This window comes from Pelophylax lessonae, assembly GCF_965119305.1.
Source record: "Pelophylax lessonae genome assembly, chromosome: 10".
In the NCBI taxonomy this organism is placed as follows: domain Eukaryota; kingdom Metazoa; phylum Chordata; class Amphibia; order Anura; family Ranidae; genus Pelophylax; species Pelophylax lessonae.
In genome coordinates, this window is record NC_138777.1 from 136,834,654 (window position 1) to 136,853,704 (window position 19,051).

Genomic DNA, 19,051 nt, shown 5'->3' on the forward strand with positions numbered 1-19,051 from the left:
TAGTCTGGGTCTGCACGTGTGAGATACATACAACTTTTGATATCATATTTTCTATTGCGCTATTCAATCTACACCTTTGGGGTAAAAACAATTAAATTGCGGGATAGTCTGTATCGGTACGTGTGAGATACACCTTTCCAAGTTTTGGGGCGCATGTCATACCGCCGAGGATTGCAGGGTGCTGCAGTGTGCCTCCTGCCTGTTCCGAACTCCTCCTACTCCTCATCCTGCCTTTGGGGGTACAAAAAATAGTAATTTGGGCCTAGTCTGGGTCTGTATGTGTGAGATACATACACCTTTTTATATCATATTTTCTATTCCGCTATTCAATCTACACCTTTGGGGTAAAAACAATTAAATTGCGGGATAGTCTGTATCGGTACGTGTGAGATACACCTATCCAATTTTTGGGGCGCATCTCATACCGCCGAGGATTGCAGGGTGCTGCAGTGTGCCTCCTGCCTGTTCCGAACTCCTCCTACTCCTCATCCTGCCTTTGGGGGTACAAAAAATAGTAATTTAGGCCTAGTCTGGGTCTGTACGTGTGAGATACATACACCTTTTGATATCATATTTTCTATTCCGCTATTCAATCTACACCTTTGGGGTTCAAACAAATAAATTGCGGCATAGTCTGTATCGGTTCGTGTGAGATACACCTTTCCAATTTTTGGGGCGCATCTCATACCGCCGAGGATTGCAGGGTGCTTCAGTCTGCCTCCTGCCTGTTCCGAACTCCTCCTACTCCTCATCCTGCCTTTGGGGGTACAAAAAATAGTAATTTGGGCCTAGTCTGGGTCTGTACGTGTGAGATACATACACCTTTTGATATCATATTTTCTATTCCGCTATTCAATCTACACCTTTGGGGTAAAAACAATTAAATTGCGGGATAGTCTGTATCAGTGCGTGTGAGATACACCTTTCCAATTTTTGGGGCGCATCTCATACCGCCGAGGATTGCAGGCTGCTTCAGTCTGCCTCCTGCCTGTTCCGAACTCCTCCTACTCCTCATCCTGCCTTTGGGGGTACAAAAAATAGTAATTTGGGCCTAGTCTGGGTCTGTACGTGTGAGATACATACACCTTTTGATATCATATTTTCTATTCCGCTATTCAATCTAAACCTTTGGGGTAAAAACAATTAAATTGCGGGATAGTCTGTATCGGTACGTGTGAGATACACCTTTCCAATTTTTGGGGCGCATCTCATACCGCCGAGGATTGCAAGGTGCTTCAGTCTGCCTCCTGCCGCAAGGTGCTTCAGTCTGCCTCCTGCCTGTTCCGAACTCCTCCTACTCCTCATCCTGCCTTTGGGGGTACAAAAAATATTAATTTGGGCCTAGTCTGGGTCTGCACGTGTGAGATACATACAACTTTTGATATCATATTTTCTATTGCGCTATTCAATCTACACCTTTGGGGTAAAAACAATTAAATTGCGGGATAGTCTGTATCGGTACGTGTGAGATACACCTTTCCAAGTTTTGGGGCGCATGTCATACCGCCGAGGATTGCAGGGTGCTGCAGTGTGCCTCCTGCCTGTTCCGAACTCCTCCTACTCCTCATCCTGCCTTTGGGGGTACAAAAAATAGTAATTTGGGCCTAGTCTGGGTCTGTATGTGTGAGATACATACACCTTTTTATATCATATTTTCTATTCCGCTATTCAATCTACACCTTTGGGGTAAAAACAATTAAATTGCGGGATAGTCTGTATCGGTACGTGTGAGATACACCTATCCAATTTTTGGGGCGCATCTCATACCGCCGAGGATTGCAGGGTGCTGCAGTGTGCCTCCTGCCTGTTCCGAACTCCTCCTACTCCTCATCCTGCCTTTGGGGGTACAAAAAATAGTAATTTGGGCCTAGTCTGGGTCTGTACGTGTGAGATACATACACCTTTTGATATCATATTTTCTATTCCGCTATTCAATCTACACCTTTGGGGTAAAAACAATTAAATTGCGGGATAGTCTGTATCGGTACGTGTGAGATACACCTATCCAATTTTTGGGGCGCATCTCATACCGCCGAGGATTTCAGGGTGCTGCAGTGTGCCTCCTGCCTGTTCCGAACTCCTCATACTCCTCATCCTGCCTTTGGGGGTACAAAAAATATTAATTTGGGCCAAGTCTGGGTCTGTACGTGTGAGATACATACACCTTTTGATATCATATTTTCTATTCCGCTATTCAATCTAAACCTTTGGGGTAAAAACAATTAAATTGCGGGATAGTCTGTATCGGTACGTGTGAGATACACCTTTCCAATTTTTGGGGCGCATCTCATACCGCCGAGGATTGCAAGGTGCTTCAGTCTGCCTCCTGCCGCAAGGTGCTTCAGTCTGCCTCCTGCCTGTTCCGAACTCCTCCTACTCCTCATCCTGCCTTTGGGGGTACAAAAAATATTAATTTGGGCCTAGTCTGGGTCTGCACGTGTGAGATACATACAACTTTTGATATCATATTTTCTATTGCGCTATTCAATCTACACCTTTGGGGTAAAAACAATTAAATTGCGGGATAGTCTGTATCGGTACGTGTGAGATACACCTTTCCAAGTTTTGGGGCGCATGTCATACCGCCGAGGATTGCAGGGTGCTGCAGTGTGCCTCCTGCCTGTTCCGAACTCCTCCTACTCCTCATCCTGCCTTTGGGGGTACAAAAAATAGTAATTTGGGCCTAGTCTGGGTCTGTATGTGTGAGATACATACACCTTTTTATATCATATTTTCTATTCCGCTATTCAATCTACACCTTTGGGGTAAAAACAATTAAATTGCGGGATAGTCTGTATCGGTACGTGTGAGATACACCTATCCAATTTTTGGGGCGCATCTCATACCGCCGAGGATTGCAGGGTGCTGCAGTGTGCCTCCTGCCTGTTCCGAACTCCTCCTACTCCTCATCCTGCCTTTGGGGGTACAAAAAATAGTAATTTAGGCCTAGTCTGGGTCTGTACGTGTGAGATACATACACCTTTTGATATCATATTTTCTATTCCGCTATTCAATCTACACCTTTGGGGTTCAAACAAATAAATTGCGGCATAGTCTGTATCGGTTCGTGTGAGATACACCTTTCCAATTTTTGGGGCGCATCTCATACCGCCGAGGATTGCAGGGTGCTTCAGTCTGCCTCCTGCCTGTTCCGAACTCCTCCTACTCCTCATCCTGCCTTTGGGGGTACAAAAAATAGTAATTTGGGCCTAGTCTGGGTCTGTACGTGTGAGATACATACACCTTTTGATATCATATTTTCTATTCCGCTATTCAATCTACACCTTTGGGGTAAAAACAATTAAATTGCGGGATCGTCTGTATCAGTGCGTGTGAGATACACCTTTCCAATTTTTGGGGCGCATCTCATACCGCCGAGGATTGCAGGCTGCTTCAGTCTGCCTCCTGCCTGTTCCGAACTCCTCCTACTCCTCATCCTGCCTTTGGGGGTACAAAAAATAGTAATTTGGGCCTAGTCTGGGTCTGTACGTGTGAGATACATACACCTTTTGATATCATATTTTCTATTCCGCTATTCAATCTAAACCTTTGGGGTAAAAACAATTAAATTGCGGGATAGTCTGTATCGGTACGTGTGAGATACACCTTTCCAATTTTTGGGGCGCATCTCATACCGCCGAGGATTGCAAGGTGCTTCAGTCTGCCTCCTGCCGCAAGGTGCTTCAGTCTGCCTCCTGCCTGTTCCGAACTCCTCCTACTCCTCATCCTGCCTTTGGGGGTACAAAAAATATTAATTTGGGCCTAGTCTGGGTCTGCACGTGTGAGATACATACAACTTTTGATATCATATTTTCTATTGCGCTATTCAATCTACACCTTTGGGGTAAAAACAATTAAATTGCGGGATAGTCTGTATCGGTACGTGTGAGATACACCTTTCCAAGTTTTGGGGCGCATGTCATACCGCCGAGGATTGCAGGGTGCTGCAGTGTGCCTCCTGCCTGTTCCGAACTCCTCCTACTCCTCATCCTGCCTTTGGGGGTACAAAAAATAGTAATTTGGGCCTAGTCTGGGTCTGTATGTGTGAGATACATACACCTTTTTATATCATATTTTCTATTCCGCTATTCAATCTACACCTTTGGGGTAAAAACAATTAAATTGCGGGATAGTCTGTATCGGTACGTGTGAGATACACCTATCCAATTTTTGGGGCGCATCTCATACCGCCGAGGATTGCAGGGTGCTGCAGTGTGCCTCCTGCCTGTTCCGAACTCCTCCTACTCCTCATCCTGCCTTTGGGGGTACAAAAAATAGTAATTTGGGCCTAGTCTGGGTCTGTACGTGTGAGATACATACACCTTTTGATATCATATTTTCTATTCCGCTATTCAATCTACACCTTTGGGGTAAAAACAATTAAATTGCGGGATAGTCTGTATCGGTACGTGTGAGATACACCTATCCAATTTTTGGGGCGCATCTCATACCGCCGAGGATTTCAGGGTGCTGCAGTGTGCCTCCTGCCTGTTCCGAACTCCTCATACTCCTCATCCTGCCTTTGGGGGTACAAAAAATATTAATTTGGGCCAAGTCTGGGTCTGTACGTGTGAGATACATACACCTTTTGATATCATATTTTCTATTCCGCTATTCAATCTAAACCTTTGGGGTAAAAACAATTAAATTGCGGGATAGTCTGTATCGGTACGTGTGAGATACACCTTTCCAACTTTTGGGGCGCATCTCATACCGCCGAGGATTGCAAGGTGCTTCAGTCTGCCTCCTGCCGCAAGGTGCTTCAGTCTGCCTCCTGCCTGTTCCGAACTCCTCCTACTCCTCATCCTGCCTTTGGGGGTACAAAAAATATTAATTTGGGCCTAGTCTGGGTCTGCACGTGTGAGATACATACAACTTTTGATATCATATTTTCTATTGCGCTATTCAATCTACACCTTTGGGGTAAAAACAATTAAATTGCGGGATAGTCTGTATCGGTACGTGTGAGATACACCTTTCCAAGTTTTGGGGCGCATGTCATACCGCCGAGGATTGCAGGGTGCTGCAGTGTGCCTCCTGCCTGTTCCGAACTCCTCCTACTCCTCATCCTGCCTTTGGGGGTACAAAAAATAGTAATTTGGGCCTAGTCTGGGTCTGTATGTGTGAGATACATACACCTTTTTATATCATATTTTCTATTCCGCTATTCAATCTACACCTTTGGGGTAAAAACAATTAAATTGCGGGATAGTCTGTATCGGTACGTGTGAGATACACCTATCCAATTTTTGGGGCGCATCTCATACCGCCGAGGATTGCAGGGTGCTGCAGTGTGCCTCCTGCCTGTTCCGAACTCCTCCTACTCCTCATCCTGCCTTTGGGGGTACAAAAAATAGTAATTTAGGCCTAGTCTGGGTCTGTACGTGTGAGATACATACACCTTTTGATATCATATTTTCTATTCCGCTATTCAATCTACACCTTTGGGGTTCAAACAAATAAATTGCGGCATAGTCTGTATCGGTTCGTGTGAGATACACCTTTCCAATTTTTGGGGCGCATCTCATACCGCCGAGGATTGCAGGGTGCTTCAGTCTGCCTCCTGCCTGTTCCGAACTCCTCCTACTCCTCATCCTGCCTTTGGGGGTACAAAAAATAGTAATTTGGGCCTAGTCTGGGTCTGTACGTGTGAGATACATACACCTTTTGATATCATATTTTCTATTCCGCTAATCAATCTACACCTTTGGGGTAAAAACAATTAAATTGCGGGATAGTCTGTATCGGTACATGTGAGATACACCTATCCAATTTTTGGGGCGCATCTCATACCGCCGAGGATTGCAGGGTGCTGCAGTGTGCCTCCTGCCTGTTCCGAACTCCTCCTACTCCTCATCCTGCCTTTGGGGGTACAAAAAATATTAATTTGGGCCTAGTCTGGGTCTGTACGTGTGAGATACATACACCTTTTGATATCATATTTTCTATTCCGCTATTCAATCTACACCTTTGGGGTAAAAACAAATAAATTGCGGGATAGTCTGTATCGGTTTGTGTGAGATACGCCTTTCCAATTTTTGGGGCGCATCTCATACCGCCGAGGATTGCAGGGTGCTTCAGTCTGCCTCCTGCCTGTTCCGAACTCCTCCTACTCCTCATCCTGCCTTTGGGGGTACAAAAAATAGTAATTTGGGCCTAGTCTGGGTCTGTACGTGTGAGATACATACACCTTTTGATATCATATTTTCTATTCCGCTATTCAATTTACACCTTTGGGGTAAAAACAATTAAATTGCGGGATAGTCTGTATCGGTACGTGTGAGATACACCTTTCCAATTTTTGGGACGCATCTCATACCGCCGAGGATTGCAGGGTGCTGCAGTGTGCCTCCTGCCTGTTCCGAACTCCTCCTACTCCTCATCCTGCCTTTGGGGGTACAAAAAATATTAATTTGGGCCTAGTCTGAGTCTGTACGTGTGAGATACATACACCTTTTGATATCATATTTTCTATTCCGCTATTCAATCTACACCTTTGGGGTAAAAACAATTAAATTGCGGGATAGTCTGTATCGGTACGTGTGAGATACACCTTTCCAATTTTTGGGGCGCATCTCATACCGCCGAGGATTGCAGGGTGCTGCAGTGTGCCTCCTGCCTGTTCCGAACTCCTCCTACTCCTCATCCTGCCTTTGGGGGTACAAAAAATAGTAATTTGGGCCTAGTCTGGGTCTGTATGTGTGAGATACATACACCTTTTTATATCATATTTTCTATTCCGCTATTCAATCTACACCTTTGGGGTAAAAACAATTAAATTGCGGGATAGTCTGTATCGGTACGTGTGAGATACACCTATCCAATTTTTGGGGCGCATCTCATACCGCTGAGGATTGCAGGGTGCCTCAGTCTGCCTCCTGCCTGTTCCGAACTCCTCCTACTCCTCATCCTGCCTTTGGGGGTACAAAAAATAGTAATTTGGGCCTAGTCTGGGTCTGTACGTGTGAGATACATACACCTTTTGATATCATATTTTCTATTCCGCTAATCAATCTACACCTTTGGGGTAAAAACAATTAAATTGCGGGATAGTCTGTATCGGTACATGTGAGATACACCTATCCAATTTTTGGGGCGCATCTCATACCGCCGAGGATTGCAGGGTGCTGCAGTGTGCCTCCTGCCTGTTCCGAACTCCTCCTACTCCTCATCCTGCCTTTGGGGGTACAAAAAATATTAATTTGGGCCTAGTCTGGGTCTGTACGTGTGAGATACATACACCTTTTGATATCATATTTTTTATTCCGCTATTCAATCTACACCTTTGGGGTAAAAACAAATAAATTGCGGGATAGTCTGTATCGGTTCGTGTGAGATACGCCTTTCCAATTTTTGGGGCGCATCTCATACCGCCGAGGATTGCAGGGTGCTTCAGTCTGCCTCCTGCCTGTTCTTAACTCCTCCTACTCCTCATCCTGCCTTTGGGGGTACAAAAAATAGTAATTTGGGCCTAGTCTGGGTCTGTACGTGTGAGATACATACACCTTTTGATATCATATTTTCTATTCCGCTATTCAATTTACACCTTTGGGGTAAAAACAATTAAATTGCGGGATAGTCTGTATCGGTACGTGTGAGATACACCTTTCCAATTTTTGGGACGCATCTCATACCGCCGAGGATTGCAGGGTGCTGCAGTGTGCCTCCTGCCTGTTCCGAACTCCTCCTACTCCTCATCCTGCCTTTGGGGGTACAAAAAATATTAATTTGGGCCTAGTCTGAGTCTGTACGTGTGAGATACATACACCTTTTGATATCATATTTTCTATTCCGCTATTCAATCTACACCTTTGGGGTAAAAACAAATAAATTGCGGGATAGTCTGTATCGGTTCGTGTGAGATACACCTTTCCAATTTTTGGGGCGCATCTCATACTGCCGAGGATTGCAGGGTGCTTCAGTCTGCCTCCTGCCTGTTCCAAACTCCTCCTACTCCTCATCCTGCCTTTGGGGGTACAAAAAATAGTAATTTGGGCCTAGTCTGGGTCTGTACGTGTGAGATACATACACCTTTTGATATCATATTTTCTATTCCGCTATTCAATCTACACCTTTGGGGTAAAAACAATTAAATTGCGGGATAGTCTGTATCGGTACGTGTGAGATACACCTTTCCAATTTTTGGGGCGCATCTCATACCGCCGAGGATTGCAGGGTGCTTCAGTCTGCCTCCTGCCTGTTCCGAACTCCTCCTACTCCTCATCCTGCCTTTGGGGGTACAAAAAATAGTAATTTGGGCCTAGTCTGGGTCTGTACGTGTGAGATACATACACCTTTTGATATCATATTTTCTATTCCGCTATTCAATCTACACCTTTGGGGTAAAAACAATTAAATTGCGGGATAGTCTGTATCGGTACGTGTGAGATACACCTTTCCAAATTTTCGGGCGCATCTCATACCGCCGAGGATTGCAAGGTGCTTCAGTCTGCCTCCTGCCTGTTCCGAACTCCTCCTACTCCTCATCCTGCCTTTGGGGGTACAAAAAATATTAATTTGGGCCTAGTCTGGGTCTGCACGTGTGAGATACATACACCTTTTGATATCATATTTTCTATTCCGCTATTCAATCTACACCTTTGGGGTAAAAACAATTAAATTGCGGGATAGTCTGTATCGGTACGTGTGAGATACACCTATCCAATTTTTGGGGCGCATCTCATACCGCCGAGGATTTCAGGGTGCTGCAGTGTGCCTCCTGCCTATTCCGAACTCCTCCTACTCCTCATCCTGCCTTTGGGGGTACAAAAAATATTAATTTGGGCCAAGTCTGGGTCTGTACGTGTGAGATACATACACCTTTTGATATCATATTTTCTATTCCGCTATTCAATCTACACCTTTGGGGTAAAAACAAATTGCGGGATAGTCTGTATCGGTTCGTGTGAGATACACCTTTCCAATTTTTGGGGCGCATCTCATACTGCCGAGGATTGCAGGGTGCTTCAGTCTGCCTCCTGCCTGTTCCAAACTCCTCCTACTCCTCATCCTTCCTTTGGGGGTACAAAAAATAGTAATTTGGGCCTAGTCTGGGTCTGTTCGTGTGAGATACATACACCTTTTGATATCATATTTTCTATTGCGCTATTCAATCTACACCTTTGGGGTAAAAACAATTAAATTGCGGGATAGTCTGTATCCTTACGTGTGAGATACACCTTTCCAATTTTTGGGGCGCATCTCATACCGCAGAGGATTGCAGGGTGCTTCAGTCTGCCTCCTGCCTGTTCCGAACTACTCCTACTCCTCATCCTGCCTTTGGGGGTACAAAAAACAGTAATTTGGGCCTAGTCTGGGTCTGTACGTGTGAGATACATACACCTCTTGATATCATATTTTCTATTCCGCTATTCAATCTACACCTTTGGGGTAAAAACAATTAAATTGCGGGATAGTCTGTATCGGTACGTGTGAGATACACCTTTCCAATTTTTGGGGCGCATCTCATACCGCCGAGGATTGCAAGGTGCTTCAGTCTGCCTCCTGCCTGTTCCGAACTCCTCCTACTCCTCATCCTGCCTTTGGGGGTACAAAAAATATTAATTTGGGCCTAGTCTGGGTCTGCACGTGTGAGATACATACAACTTTTGATATCATATTTTCTATTCCGCTATTCAATCTACACCTTTGGGGTAAAAACAATTAAATTGCGGGATAGTCTGTATCGGTACGTGTGAGATACACCTATCCAATTTTTGGGGCGCATCTCATACCGCCGAGGATTTCAGGGTGCTGCAGTGTGCCTCCTGCCTATTCCGAACTCCTCCTACTCCTCATCCTGCCTTTGGGGGTACAAAAAATAGTAATTTGGGCCTAGTCTGGGTCTGTACGTGTGAGATACATACACCTTTTGATATCATATTTTCTATTCCGCTATTCAATCTACACCTTTGGGGTAAAAACAATTAAATTGCGGGATAGTCTGTATCGGTACGTGTGAGATACACCTTTCCAAATTTTCGGGCGCATCTCATACCGCCGAGGATTGCAAGGTGCTTCAGTCTGCCTCCTGCCTGTTCCGAACTCCTCCTACTCCTCATCCTGCCTTTGGGGGTACAAAAAATATTAATTTGGGCCTAGTCTGGGTCTGCACGTGTGAGATACATACACCTTTTGATATCATATTTTCTATTCCGCTATTCAATCTACACCTTTGGGGTAAAAACAATTAAATTGCGGGATAGTCTGTATCGGTACGTGTGAGATACACCTATCCAATTTTTGGGGCGCATCTCATACCGCCGAGGATTTCAGGGTGCTGCAGTGTGCCTCCTGCCTATTCCGAACTCCTCCTACTCCTCATCCTGCCTTTGGGGGTACAAAAAATATTAATTTGGGCCAAGTCTGGGTCTGTACGTGTGAGATACATACACCTTTTGATATCATATTTTCTATTCCGCTATTCAATCTACACCTTTGGGGTAAAAACAAATTGCGGGATAGTCTGTATCGGTTCGTGTGAGATACACCTTTCCAATTTTTGGGGCGCATCTCATACTGCCGAGGATTGCAGGGTGCTTCAGTCTGCCTCCTGCCTGTTCCAAACTCCTCCTACTCCTCATCCTTCCTTTGGGGGTACAAAAAATAGTAATTTGGGCCTAGTCTGGGTCTGTTCGTGTGAGATACATACACCTTTTGATATCATATTTTCTATTGCGCTATTCAATCTACACCTTTGGGGTAAAAACAATTAAATTGCGGGATAGTCTGTATCCTTACGTGTGAGATACACCTTTCCAATTTTTGGGGCGCATCTCATACCGCCGAGGATTGCAGGGTGCTTCAGTCTGCCTCCTGCCTGTTCCGAACTACTCCTACTCCTCATCCTGCCTTTGGGGGTACAAAAAACAGTAATTTGGGCCTAGTCTGGGTCTGTACGTGTGAGATACATACACCTCTTGATATCATATTTTCTATTCCGCTATTCAATCTACACCTTTGGGGTAAAAACAATTAAATTGCGGGATAGTCTGTATCGGTACGTGTGAGATACACCTTTCCAATTTTTGGGGCGCATCTCATACCGCCGAGGATTGCAAGGTGCTTCAGTCTGCCTCCTGCCTGTTCCGAACTCCTCCTACTCCTCATCCTGCCTTTGGGGGTACAAAAAATATTAATTTGGGCCTAGTCTGGGTCTGCACGTGTGAGATACATACAACTTTTGATATCATATTTTCTATTCCGCTATTCAATCTACACCTTTGGGGTAAAAACAATTAAATTGCGGGATAGTCTGTATCGGTACGTGTGAGATACACCTTTCCAAGTTTTGGGGCGCATGTCATACCGCCGAGGATTGCAGGGTGCTGCAGTGTGCCTCCTGCCTGTTCCGAACTCTTCCTACTCCTCATCCTGCCTTTGGGGGTACAAAAAATATTAATTTGGGCCTAGTCTGGGTCTGTACGTGTGAGATAAATACACCTTTTGATATCATATTTTCTATTCCGCTATTCAATCTACACCTTTGGAGTAAAAACAATTAAATTGCGGGATAGTCTGTATCGGTACATGTGAGATACACCTTTCCAATTTTTGGGGCGCATCTCATACCGCCGAGGATTGCAGGGTGCTTCAGTCTGCCTCCTGCCTGTTCCGAACTCCTCCTACTCCTCATCCTGCCTTTGGGGGTACAAAAAATAGTGATTTGGGCCTAGTCTGGGTCTGTACGCGTGAGATACATACACCTTTTTATATCATATTTTCTATTCCGCTATTCAATCTACACCTTTGGGGTAAAAACAATTAAATTGCGGGATAGTCTGTATCGGTACGTGTGAGATACACCTATCCAATTTTTGGGGCGCATCTCATACCGCCGAGGATTGCCGGGTGCTGCAGTGTGCCTCCTGCCTGTTCCGAACTCCTCCTACTCCTCATACTGCCTTTGGGGGTACAAAAAATATTAATTTGGGCCAAGTCTGGGTCTGTACGTGTGAGATACATACACCTTTTGATATCATATTTTCTATTCCGCTATTCAATCTACACCTTTGGGGTAAAAACAAATAAATTGCGGGATAGTCTGTATCGGTTCCTGTGAGATACACCTTTCCAATTTTTGGGGCGCATCTCATACCGCCGAGGATTGCAGGGTGCTTCAGTCTGCCTCCTGCCTGTTCTGAACTCCTCCTACTCCTCATCCTGCATTTGGGGGTACAAAAAATAGTAATTTGGGCCTAGTCTGGGTCTGTACGTGTGAGATACATACACCTTTTGATATCATATTTTCTATTCCGCTATTCAATCTACACCTTTGGGGTAAAAACAATTAAATTGCGGGATAGTCTGTATCGGTACGTGTGAGATACACCTTTCCAATTTTTGGGGCGCATCTCATACCGCCGAGGATTGCAGGGTGTTGCAGTGTGCCTCCTGCCTGTTCTGAACTCCTCCTACTCCTCATCCTGCCTTTGGGGGTAAAAAAATATTAATTCTGGCCTAGTCTGGGGCTGTACGTGTGAGATACATACACCTTTTGATATCATATTTTCTATTCCGCTATTCAATCTACACCTTTGGGGTAAAAACAAATACATTGCGGGATAGTCTGTATCGGTACGTGTGAGATACACCTTTCCAATTTTTGGGGCGCATCTCATACCGCCAAGGATTGCAGGGTGCTTCAGTCTGCCTCCTGCCTGTTCCGAACTCCTCCTACTCCTCATCCTGCCTTTGGGGGTACAAAAAATAGTAATTTGAGCCTAGTCTTGGTCTGTACGTGTGAGATACATACACCTTTTGATATCATATTTTCTATTCCGCTATTCAATCTACACCTTTGGGGTAAAAACAATTAAATTGCGGGATAGTCTGTATCGGTACGTGTGAGATACAGCTTCCCAATTTTTGGGGCGCATCTCATACCGCCGAGGATTGCAGGGTGCTTCAGTCTGCCTCCTGCCTGTTCCGAACTCCTCCTACTCCTCATCCTGCCTTTGGGGGTACAAAAAATATTAATTTGGGCCAAGTCTGGGTCTGTACGTGTGAGATACATACACCTTTTGATATCATATTTTCTATTCCGCTATTCAATCTACACCTTTGGGGTAAAAACAAATTGCGGGATAGTCTGTATCGGTTCGTGTGAGATACACCTTTCCAATTTTTGGGGCGCATCTCATACTGCCGAGGATTGCAGGGTGCTTCAGTCTGCCTCCTGCCTGTTCCAAACTCCTCCTACTCCTCATCCTGCCTTTGGGGGTACAAAAAATAGTAATTTGGGCCTAGTCTGGGTCTGTTCGTGTGAGATACATACACCTTTTGATATCATATTTTCTATTTCGCTATTCAATCTACACCTTTGGGGTAAAAACAATTAAATTGCGGGATAGTCTGTATCCTTACGTGTGAGATACACCTTTCCAATTTTTGGGGCGCATCTCATACCGCCGAGGATTGCAGGGTGCTTCAGTCTGCCTCCTGCCTGTTCCGAACTCCTCCTACTCCTCATCCTGCCTTTGGGGGTACAAAAAACAGTAATTTGGGCCTAGTCTGGGTCTGTACGTGTGAGATACATACACCTCTTGATATCATATTTTCTATTCCGCTATTCAATCTACACCTTTGGGGTAAAAACAATTAAATTGCGGGATAGTCTGTATCGGTACGTGTGAGATACACCTTTCCAATTTTTGGGGCGCATCTCATACCGCCGAGGATTGCAAGGTGCTTCAGTCTGCCTCCTGCCTGTTCCGAACTCCTCCTACTCCTCATCCTGCCTTTGGGGGTACAAAAAATATTAATTTGGGCCTAGTCTGGGTCTGCACGTGTGAGATACATACAACTTTTGATATCATATTTTCTATTCCGCTATTCAATCTACACCTTTGGGGTAAAAACAATTAAATTGCGGGATAGTCTGTATCGGTACGTGTGAGATACACCTTTCCAAGTTTTGGGGCGCATGTCATACCGCCGAGGATTGCAGGGTGCTGCAGTGTGCCTCCTGCCTGTTCCGAACTCCTCCTACTCCTCATCCTGCCTTTGGGGGTACAAAAAATATTAATTTGGGCCTAGTCTGGGTCTGTACGTGTGAGATAAATACACCTTTTGATATCATATTTTCTATTCCGCTATTCAATCTACACCTTTGGAGTAAAAACAATTAAATTGCGGGATAGTCTGTATCGGTACATGTGAGATACACCTTTCCAATTTTTGGGGCGCATCTCATACCGCCGAGGATTGCAGGGTGCTTCAGTCTGCCTCCTGCCTGTTCCGAACTCCTCCTACTCCTCATCCTGCCTTTGGGGGTACAAAAAATAGTGATTTGGGCCTAGTCTGGGTCTGTACGCGTGAGATACATACACCTTTTTATATCATATTTTCTATTCCGCTATTCAATCTACACCTTTGGGGTAAAAACAATTAAATTGCGGGATAGTCTGTATCGGTACGTGTGAGATACACCTATCCAATTTTTGGGGCGCATCTCATACCGCCGAGGATTGCAGGGTGCTGCAGTGTGCCTCCTGCCTGTTCCGAACTCCTCCTACTCCTCATACTGCCTTTGGGGGTACAAAAAATATTAATTTGGGCCAAGTCTGGGTCTGTACGTGTGAGATACATACACCTTTTGATATCATATTTTCTATTCCGCTATTCAATCTACACCTTTGGGGTAAAAACAAATAAATTGCGGGATAGTCTGTATCGGTTCCTGTGAGATACACCTTTCCAATTTTTGGGGCGCATCTCATACCGCCGAGGATTGCAGGGTGCTTCAGTCTGCCTCCTGCCTGTTCTGAACTCCTCCTACTCCTCATCCTGCATTTGGGGGTACAAAAAATAGTAATTTGGGCCTAGTCTGGGTCTGTACGTGTGAGATACATACACCTTTTGATATCATATTTTCTATTCCGCTATTCAATCTACACCTTTGGGGTAAAAACAATTAAATTGCGGGATAGTCTGTATCGGTACGTGTGAGATACACCTTTCCAATTTTTGGGGCGCATCTCATACCGCCGAGGATTGCAGGGTGTTGCAGTGTGCCTCCTGCCTGTTCTGAACTCCTCCTACTCCTCATCCTGCCTTTGGGGGTAAAAAAATATTAATTCTGGCCTAGTCTGGGGCTGTACGTGTGAGATACATACACCTTTTGATATCATATTTTCTATTCCGCTATTCAATCTACACCTTTGGGGTAAAAACAAATACATTGCGGGATAGTCTGTATCGGTACGTGTGAGATACACCTTTCCAATTTTTGGGGCGCATCTCATACCGCCAAGGATTGCAGGGTGCTTCAGTCTGCCTCCTGCCTGTTCCGAACTCCTCCTACTCCTCATCCTGCCTTTGGGGGTACAAAAAATAGTAATTTGAGCCTAGTCTTGGTCTGTACGTGTGAGATACATACACCTTTTGATATCATATTTTCTATTCCGCTATTCAATCTACACCTTTGGGGTAAAAACAATTAAATTGCGGGATAGTCTGTATCGGTACGTGTGAGATACAGCTTCCCAATTTTTGGGGCGCATCTCATACCGCCGAGGATTGCAGGGTGCTTCAGTCTGCCTCCTGCCTGTTCCGAACTCCTCCTACTCCTCATCCTGCCTTTGGGGGTACAAAAAATATTAATTTGGGCCAAGTCTGGGTCTGTACGTGTGAGATACATACACCTTTTGATATCATATTTTCTATTCCGCTATTCAATCTACACCTTTGGGGTAAAAACAAATTGCGGGATAGTCTGTATCGGTTCGTGTGAGATACACCTTTCCAATTTTTGGGGCGCATCTCATACTGCCGAGGATTGCAGGGTGCTTCAGTCTGCCTCCTGCCTGTTCCAAACTCCTCCTACTCCTCATCCTGCCTTTGGGGGTACAAAAAATAGTAATTTGGGCCTAGTCTGGGTCTGTTCGTGTGAGATACATACACCTTTTGATATCATATTTTCTATTTCGCTATTCAATCTACACCTTTGGGGTAAAAACAATTAAATTGCGGGATAGTCTGTATCCTTACGTGTGAGATACACCTTTCCAATTTTTGGGGCGCATCTCATACCGCCGAGGATTGCAGGGTGCTTCAGTCTGCCTCCTGCCTGTTCCGAACTCCTCCTACTCCTCATCCTGCCTTTGGGGGTACAAAAAACAGTAATTTGGGCCTAGTCTGGGTCTGTACGTGTGAGATACATACACCTCTTGATATCATATTTTCTATTCCGCTATTCAATCTACACCTTTTGGGTAAAAACAATTAAATTGCGGGATAGTCTGTATCGGTACGTGTGAGATACACCTTTCCAATTTTTGGGGCGCATCTCATACCGCCGAGGATTGCAAGGTGCTTCAGTCTGCCTCCTGCCTGTTCCGAACTCCTCCTACTCCTCATCCTGCCTTTGGGGGTACAAAAAATATTAATTTGGGCCTAGTCTGGGTCTGCACGTGTGAGATACATACAACTTTTGATATCATATTTTCTATTCCGCTATTCAATCTACACCTTTGGGGTAAAAACAATTAAATTGCGGGATAGTCTGTATCGGTACGTGTGAGATACACCTTTCCAAGTTTTGGGGCGCATGTCATACCGCCGAGGATTGCAGGGTGCTGCAGTGTGCCTCCTGCCTGTTCCGAACTCCTCCTACTCCTCATCCTGCCTTTGGGGGTACAAAAGATAGTAATTTGGGCCTAGTCTGGGTCTGTACGTGTGAGATACATACACCTTTTGATATCATATTTTCTATTCCGCTATTCAATTTACACCTTTGGGGTAAAAACAATTAAATTGCGGGATAGTCTGTATCGGTACGTGTGAGATACACCTTTCCAATTTTTGGGACGCATCTCATACCGCCGAGGATTGCAGGGTGCTGCAGTGTGCCTCCTGCCTGTTCCGAACTCCTCCTACTCCTCATCCTGCCTTTGGGGGTACAAAAAATATTAATTTGGGCCTAGTCTGAGTCTGTACGTGTGAGATACATACACCTTTTGATATCATATTTTCTATTCCGCTATTCAATCTACACCTTTGGGGTAAAAACAAATAAATTGCGGGATAGTCTGTATCGGTTCGTGTGAGATACACCTTTCCAATTTTTGGGGCGCATCTCATACTGCCGAGGATTGCAGGGTGCTTCAGTCTGCCTCCTGCCTGTTCCAAACTCCTCCTACTCCTCATCCTGCCTTTGGGGGTACAAAAAATAGTAATTTGGGCCTAGTCTGGGTCTGTTCGTGTGAGATACATACACCTTTTGATATCATATTTTCTATTTCGCTATTCAATCTACACCTTTGGGGTAAAAACAATTAAATTGCGGGATAGTCTGTATCCTTACGTGTGAGATACACCTTTCCAATTTTTGGGGCGCATCTCATACCGCCGAGGATTGCAGGGTGCTTCAGTCTGCCTCCTGCCTGTTCCGAACTCCTCCTACTCCTCATCCTGCCTTTGGGGGTACAAAAAACAGTAATTTGGGCCTAGTCTGGGTCTGTACGTGTGAGATACATACACCTCTTGATATCATATTTTCTATTCCGCTATTCAATCTACACCTTTGGGGTAAAAACAATTAAATTGCGGGATAGTCTGTATCGGTACGTGTGAGATACACCTTTCCAAGTTTTGGGGCGCATGTCATACCGCCGAGGATTGCAGGGTGCTGCAGTGTGCCTCCTGCCTGTTCCGAACTCCTCCTACTCCTCATCCTGCCTTTGGGGGTACAAAAAATAGTAATTTGGGCCTAGTCTGGGTCTGTACGTGTGAGATACATACACCTTTTGATATCATATTTTCTATTCCGCTATTCAATTTACACCTTTGGGGTAAAAACAATTAAATTGCGGGATAGTCTGTATCGGTACGTGTGAGATACACCTTTCCAATTTTTGGGACGCATCTCATACCGCCGAGGATTGCAGGGTGCTGCAGTGTGCCTCCTGCCTGTTCCGAACTCCTCCTACTCCTCATCCTGCCTTTGGGGGTACAAAAAATATTAATTTGGGCCTAGTCTGAGTCTGTACGTGTGAGATACATACACCTTTTGATATCATATTTTCTATTCCGCTATTCAATCTACACCTTTGGGGTAAAAACAAATAAATTGCGGGATAGTCTGTATCGGTTCGTGTGAGATACACCTTTCCAATTTTTGGGGCGCATCTCATACTGCCGAGGATTGCAGGGTGCTTCAGTCTGCCTCCTGCCTGTTCCAAACTCCTCCTACTCCTCATCCTGCCTTTGGGGGTACAAAAAATAGTAATTTGGGCCTAGTCTGGGTCTGTACGTGTGAGATACATACACCTTTTGATATCATATTTTCTATTCCGCTATTCAATCTACACCTTTGGGGTAAAAACAATTAAATTGCGGGATAGTCTGTATCGGTACGTGTGAGATACACCTTTCCAATTTTTGGGGCGCATCTCATACCGCCGAGGATTGCAGGGTGCTTCAGTCTGCCTCCTGCCTGTTCCGAACTCCTCCTACTCCTCATCCTGCCTTTGGGGGTACAAAAAATAGTAATTTGGGCCTAGTCTGGGTCTGTACGTGTGAGATACATACACCTTTTGATATCATATTTTCTATTCCGCTATTCAATCTACACCTTTGGGGTAAAAACAATTAAATTGCGGGATAGTCTGTATCGGTACGTGTGAGATACACCTTTCCAAATTTTCGGGCGCATCTCATACCGCCGAGGATTGCAAGGTGCTTCCGTCTGCCTCCTGCCTGTTCCGAACTCCTCCTACTCCTCATCCTGCCTTTGGGGGTACAAAAAATATTAATTTGGGCCTAGTCTGGGTCTGCACGTGTGAGATACATACACCTTTTGATATCATATTTTCTATTCCGCTATTCAATCTACACCTTTGGGGTAAAAACAATTAAATTGCGGGATAGTCTGTATCGGTACGTGTGAGATACACCTATCCAATTTTTGGGGCGCATCTCATACCGCCGAGGATTTCAGGGTGCTGCAGTGTGCCTCCTGCCTATTCCGAACTCCTCCTACTCCTCATCCTGCCTTTGGGGGTACAAAAAATATTAATTTGGGCCAAGTCTGGGTCTGTACGTGTGAGAT